At 35.8% G+C, this 7,493-nt stretch overlaps 1 pseudogene; it reads right to left on the bottom strand.

The window, feature by feature from the left end:
* Nucleotides 1-3,394: 3,394 nt before the first annotated feature.
* On the bottom strand, nucleotides 3,395-3,612 carry LOC102147287 (small integral membrane protein 15-like; annotated as a pseudogene).
* Between the last annotated feature and the right edge of the window lie 3,881 nt (nucleotides 3,613-7,493).

Here is a 7,493-nt window from a genome sequence, read left to right as displayed (position 1 = left end):
CATGTTCTCACTCATAGGTGGGAACTGAACAATGAGATCACTTGGACTTGGGAAGGGGAACATCACACACCGGGGCCTATTATGGGGAGAGGGGAGGGGGAAGGGATTGCATTGGGAGTTATACCTGATGTAAGTGACGAGTTGATGGGTGCTGACAAGTTGATGGGTGCAGCACACCAACATGGCACAAGTATACATATGTAGCAAACTTGCACATTATGCACATGTACCCTAGAACTTAAGGTATAATAATAATAATAATACAACATTTAAAAAATACAATATTCCAGAAACAGTTTAAAAAAAAAAAAAAGAAAAAGAAAAGAAAAGAAAAAAAACTACTTGCCCAAGTCAGAGTATTATTATTTTCAGCATTTTTGTGAAAAGCAGGTACAAGTTGTCCCTGTTCAGGTGAGTCACATGGCTTGGTAGGCAAAATCAGCTGCAATTCTGAAAACATAGTAACTGTGATATTGTTTCTGTTCAATGAAGACAAATGACCTATTTCATTATCTAAATTTTAAACCCTTTAATATGCTTCCCCAAAGGTTGTCTGATTGAGAATTTTAAAAAATCAGGAAAGAAAACTAGCGAAAAGCATCACCTAATAAATGCAATGATTTTCTCAACCTGAAACCAGAAAAATAGAACATTCAAGTATTGAATGAGACATTTTAGTTCAAACTTTGAGGAAGTGACATTTCAGCATAGAACTGAAGGCAGTGAGGGAGTTTGCTGTGCAGTCATCTCGAAGAAGTGGACCAGATAGAGGGAATAAGAAGCTCATGCAAAGGACGCAGTTCAGGAATGCACTTGTCATGTTCTTAGTATGATTAACTTTTGATGTCTATTTATAGTGAGAACAGCGTAGAATAACACAATTGAAAATAAGCTAAACTTTATGAAATTCCTTATTTTCAATATAAAGCAGGATACAAAGTTGACTAATAGAAAAGCAGCTTCTGTCTCGCTTTCAATAAAAAAATACTAAAGGAAATTGGCTTTAAGTATTTGCTAGCTCAGAATCTGGTTGTAATCTATGTCTCTACATTATTGTCTGGCTCTAATCTCTACCCCTAAGACCAACCCAGGTGTCTGGGAGTCTAGTCTAAGTTCCTTGTTCTGAGCCCCTGTAAGTTTAGAAGCAGGCACAACTAGTAACCATCACATGCCACTGGAATCTGAAATGCCAACTTATTTTGGGTGTTCTGGGATTCAGGGTTTGTTTCTGCATTCCCTGAGAAAAATGTTCAGAGTGTTACATTGTCTTTCTAAAAAATAGTATTTATGTGCTAATAAAAATCCTCCTGAAGTCTAAATATGATTTCTTGCTCGCTACTAGATGTACATTTATGGCATTTTAAGAGGTTTCTCTTCTAATTTTTTTGTCTTCATAAAAAAGTATCAAATTTATTTTAATATGTAGTTTCATTTTAAAATTAGAGCTGTTGGACAACTTTTTGTAACTTAAAATTTATTATCAGAGGTGCATAAAACATTAACCAGTTATTAAATACTGACAGTGGATAAAATTACTGGACCATGTATTTATAAATGCCAGGTTTAATAGTAAGAAGCTCCAGTTATACTACTCAGCTAAAAGAAACATGCTTAAGGTTGGGCATGGTGGCTCGCGCCTGTAATCGCAGCACTTTGGGAAGCTGAGACAGGTGGATCACGAGGTCAAGAGATCGAGACTATCCTGGCCAACATGGTGAAACCCCGTCTCTACTAAAAATACAAAAATTAGCTGGGCATGGTGGTGCATGCCTGTAGTCCCAGCTACTCAGGAGGCTTAGGCAGGAGAATCGCTTGAACCCGGGAGGCTGAGGTTGCAGTGAGTTAAGATTGTGCCACTGTACTCCAGCCTGGCGACAGAACGAGACTCCGTCTAAAAAAAAAAAAAAAAAAAAAAAAAAAGGCATACATTAGCTCTTCTAGTAATCGCATTTTTATTTTGAAATAATTTATTCTTACCCAATTACTACTATGTCCAATGAAATTTTCTAAATTTTAAGACGTTCTTTACTACTTATGAAGTATGACTTAACTGTTAACTCTTTGAGAGTTCTTGAAACATCATTTGAAGTCTTAATTTTCACCTTGAACCTATTTGATCAAAAAATATTGGACATTATTACCACATAAATTAAAACAGAGAATGGGATAAAAAACCAAAAGTGGAATCTATATAATCAGCAAATTATGGGATAGGACATTCTATTTCACAGTGGTACTTAGCATATGAATAAACTGGTTCTTGGCCGGGTGCAGTGGCTCACGCCTGTAATCCCAGCACTTTGGGAGGCTGAGGCGGGTGGATCACGAGGTCAGAAGATCGAGACCATCCTGGCTAACACGGTGAAACCCCGTCTCTACTAAAAATACAAAAAAAAAAAAAAAAAAAAAAAAAAAGCCGGGCTTGGTGGCAGGCGCCTGTGGTCCCAGCTACTCGGGAGGCTGAGGCAGGAGAATGGTGTGAACCCGGGACGTGGAGCTTATAGTGAGCTGAGATCATGCCACTGCACTCCAGCCTGGGCAACAGAGCGAGACTTCTGTTTCAAAAAAGGAGAAAAAAAAAAAAAAAAAAAGAATAAACTGGTTCCAAGGTACTACAGCGTTTGGCATATTTATTGCAAGCTTTAAATAATAGTGTCACTTTTCTCAACAAGTTATCTCTAAGAAAATGGCAGTGCTTTTAGGTACAAAAACTGTTATATCTAGTAGACAAAATTCTACAGAGTCAACATAAAAGAATTTTTTATAAAATTATGTTTTAAAAATGCAGAACGTCTTGATAATTACCAGTTGTCTGAAAGACTAAAATCAGAAAAATGCAGCAATTAGATGTACTTATTGATTAATATTACTTTGCTTTGATAAACCCAGAAATGATTCTATTCCAAGAAATACGCAATAATAATAAAATATGTGATTAATGTACTGTATCTCTTTTAAGCCAAAGCATACTTTTCACCTCAAAGAGGACAATCCTGAATTTTCACATTCTTAATTTTCTTTACCCAGAACAGGACCCCATTTTAAGCCATTATTTGAATAGAGTTCATAATCAAAAGTCATTTTTCTCCAAAAGATATTTTCATTTCAGTACAAAAGCTGCAAAATGGCAAATGACTAAGTCAGTTATAAATAATTTGTACCATAATAAGTGCTAATTTGTAAGAATTGTCAATAGATACCAACAAACTTCTATACCCAAGCTTAGAAGTTGCTATAGTAATAAGTTAGAACTAACATAATTCTTCCATATGGTCAGATTTTCTTTGCTAAATAAGACTGTTATGAAATCGAAAGAAGAAATCTTAATAGGTCTTTCCAAGGCTGCATAATTTTCCAAATTATTTTCCTTTGATTGTAGAGCCTGCTCATTTTTTCAGTCCTTTTATAGTTGTTTAGCTTTTGCAATAGTTTCTTGATGTTTTTGTTTCTTCTGTTGCTCCTGGCCTCAATCGTCTTGGCCAATTTCCAAAACAGTACAGCGCCTGCTGGTAACAGTGGAGTAAAGTCCAAACTATCTTTTGTAAGAAAACCGTATGGGTCCTTGGCAGCCCATTATGCAACATATTCGGCCCAAGCCTTTATATCAGACATCTTTCTAGTAGTTTCACTTATTCTTGATTAATGATCTCTCATTTTGTCCTAGGATTATTAGCGAGCCAATCACAATTTTAGATTACCCTTAGTTGTTTGTCTTCTTTAGTTCCACTGTACACGTCTGAGAGAAGGTTTAAATTTCTAAGGGGACCATGTTCACTCCTGCCCCTGAGCCTTGGCAAGTGTGGGTTCCTCATCCCACCGTGAGTCAGGTAGGACTTACAGATCCCCAGAAATGTGGGGATGACACACTACAACTTGTTCTGCCAGCACCAAAGCCGCCATCTCTGCTGTGCACTGGGACAAGAACCACTGCAGCAGTGGCCACCAGCCTTTCCTACAAACTGCAGGTTCTCAGACTTCCATTTCCATTTTCAATTAACTAATGTTTTAACGTGCCTAGAAACCAAAGTAATGGCTTTAAAAAAGAAGTTAATTAACTTTAGATAATTTAATTTTATGAAAATATATGCTATGTTGAAAATTTCAAAGATTTAGAGAAGCAAAAATAAGCCAGATGCAATTCTGCTACTCAAATATGGAGTTTCTATTTTATATTATTCTATTCTTGAGCATATACCTGTCAATAAATATATGATAAAATGGACTTAAATGCTGTGCACTATTTGTAACCTATTGTCTTACCTTATTGATATATAATGAAATTCTATCCTTCTTAATAAAAATATGTCTATATTATCATTTTTGATGTCTACACATGTCTCCTATTTAACTAATAACATGTTGAACAAGTTTGATTTTGTAAATACAGAATGGTTATCATGACGTTGTTTCCATGTTTATATCCATGACTATTTTCAGTTTCTGGAAGTGGTTTAAGTGGACAGTTATTATTCATATGCTCTAGCAGCTCATTCCTTTGCAGAGTCATTTTGCTATACCACCAAAACTCTTTTTAATCCTTTAGAATTAAAATTCTTTTTCAAGTTTTAGAACGCTAAATTCTTTATAATTTAGAACTCTTACAATTTTTTTTTTAAGAGTTGGGATCTTGCTCTCTTGCCCAAGTTGGAGTGCAGTGGCACGATCCTAACTCACTGCAACCTCGAACTTCTGGTCTCAACGGATCCTTCTGCCTCAGCCCCCAAGCAGCTGGGACTATAGGTATGCCACCACTCCTAGCTAATTTTTTAAAAAAACATTTTGTAGAGATGAGGTCTCACTATGTTGCCCAGGCTGGTCTTAAACTCCTAGCCAAAAGCAATTCTCCTGCTTTGGCCTCACAAAGTGCTGGGATTACAGGTGTGAGCCACTGCACGTGGCCTAGAATTCTTTTTAATCATTGCCAATAAATAGGGAATAAATTGTGTCTAATTTTAAAAATTTGGAATTTTGGTTACTAGTATTGATAAACAATTTCCTACAAATATTAACAATAATTTAATAATGTCGTCAGATATTCAGTACCTATTAACATTGCCCCAACTATCTCAATGTCTTCTATGTTTTTTTTTTTTAAATGAGGGCCCAAATCAATTTATGCATTGCATTTAGCTATTATGCCTCTCCTCATCCTCATTTTTATGACATTGATTGTTGAAGATTTTAGGCCAGTTGTTCTGTAGAATACCATCCATGCTTGATTTGTCTGATTGTTTCTTCATGGAGTAATTTAACTTATCCTTCTATTTTCTATGTATTATAACTTTTTTTCTATGTATTATTTTCTATGTATGTATAGCATTAAAATCTCAACTTCTTGTTTTTTCATCTCTCTTTTTTTTGAGACGGAGTTTTGCTCTTGTCACCCCCAGGCTAGAGTGCAATGACACGATCTTGGCCCACTGCAACCTCTGCCTTCCGGCTTCAAGCGATTCTCCTGCCTCAGCTTCCCGAGTAGCTGGGATTACAGGCGCACGCCACCACCTTCGGCTAATTTTTGTATTTTTAGTACAGCCAGGGTTTCATCACATTGGCCAGGCTGGTCTCAAACTTCTGACCTCAGGTAATCCGCTCTTCTCAGCCTCTCAAAGTGTTGGGATTACATACATGAGTCACCACACCCAGCCTCTTTTCTTCTTTCTTAGACAAAGGTTTTTTGTTTCACCTTTTGTCAACAACATTACACAATGTCAGTGATTAAATATTCCTCTCTTCCCTCAAAATATTTTATTGGTCTAAGTTCTAAACAATTACTATACTTATTGTTAGGCTTCAATAATTTATATATACACTTCAAATTAGCACATTTTTGTAACATTTATTTAATAAACTTTGTATTCAAATTAATGAAAATTAATTTAGAGAACTCCCATTTATATGGTGGGTCCTCAACACATGCCCAATCAGCTCCACACTCCTCTCAAGAATAAGTCCATAATGGTTCAGAATCATTCAAGCTCACTTCAGCACAGTTTCCATCTCTTATCCCTGTGTTATTACACATTATTGTGTGTATATAATAGATTTGAAATAAACAATGATAGCACGGTGATGATAAAAATAAAGAGAGCTTGAGTTACTTTAATTCTGCTCTTTCTGTCGATCTCTGTAAACATTTAGAATTTTTATTTGAGTTTAAACTTTAAAATGATGAAACAGGATGTGAATTGTAAGGAGAGATATTTTTGTTTGGTAAATCTGAAATTTAGTTTATAGATGAAATCATCTTATTGAATTTAAATAATATCATCAAAATTAAAATGTATTCATCTCCTCAATTTTTAATTATTTGTATTAATACTAAAGACCAAATCAAAAAAATGGTCATTATTATTTATTATTGTATAGTTATTACTGCAATAATGTTATCATAGAAAGGAAGGGGTTGTTAAAAAATGATCTACTCCTGTGTGAAATGAGCCGTATTGATTCGATAGATTATTTTAGAAAATACATCTGCCAAATTTGTGTTACCAAAACACCAGGGGATTGGTCTAGGTCCCATTGCTCACTGCACAGAAAGCCAATCACTGAGACAGTGAGTATTGCCAGGGAAGAAGGCTTTTTATTTGGGTGATGTAGAGAGTTGGGAGCCAAGTCTCAAATCCATTTCTTCCAACCAACTAAAATTGGGGGTTTACATAGGCAGTAAGGCATGTAACTACATGTGGGAAAACAGGAAACAGGGAGAGGTAAGGAAGCCATCATGATGAATGAGGGGTCTGGCATCTCATTGCCTGGATGCAGTGATCTGGTGGGTTTCAGTTTCTTGTCTGAGGATCAGTTTCCTGAGGAAGAAACTAAGGAAAGACAATTGGGCCAGTTTCGTTTGTATCACAGTCTAACCACTCACATTAACACTTATTCTATCATTCAGCTATTCATTCATTCAACACTTGTTTATTGAGTCCTACTTTCTGCCCAGTATTATTCTACATGCTGAAGATGTAAGTTGGAACAGGAAAAATTCCATGGTCTCATAGAAATTACATCCTAGTACAGGAAACAGAAATCTAAATAATTAAGATTTATAATATAATGCTATATAATAATAAATTCTGTGAAGAAACAAAATAAAGCAGGGAAAAGGAGCAGTGGGTGATGTATGTGTGAGGGAGTGTGATAGTTTAGATAGAGTGGTCAAGCAAGACCTCTGTGGAGGTGACATTTGGGCAGAATCCGGAAAAACAGCATAAGCAAAATGGCCATCTGTGGAAAGAGAATAATAGGTAGGAGGAACATCAAGTGCAAAGACTCTGAGGCAGAATTTTGCTAATCACTTTATAGGAGTAGAAAAGAAACCAGTGACATTAAAATAGCATTAGTGAGAGCAGAAGGGTTAGATATGGGGTCAGATATTTGTTTGGTCTTGTCGGTTAGGGTAAAAGTTTCAAATCTGACTTTTAGTGAATGAGAAGCCATTGGAATGTTTTGAGTCGAATATATCTGACTTACCTTTAATGGTAATCCCTCTG

Source organism: Macaca fascicularis, chromosome X, assembly GCF_037993035.2.
Source record: "Macaca fascicularis isolate 582-1 chromosome X, T2T-MFA8v1.1".
NCBI lineage: Eukaryota > Metazoa > Chordata > Mammalia > Primates > Cercopithecidae > Macaca > Macaca fascicularis.
This window is presented reverse-complemented; position numbering and strand designations above follow the sequence as displayed.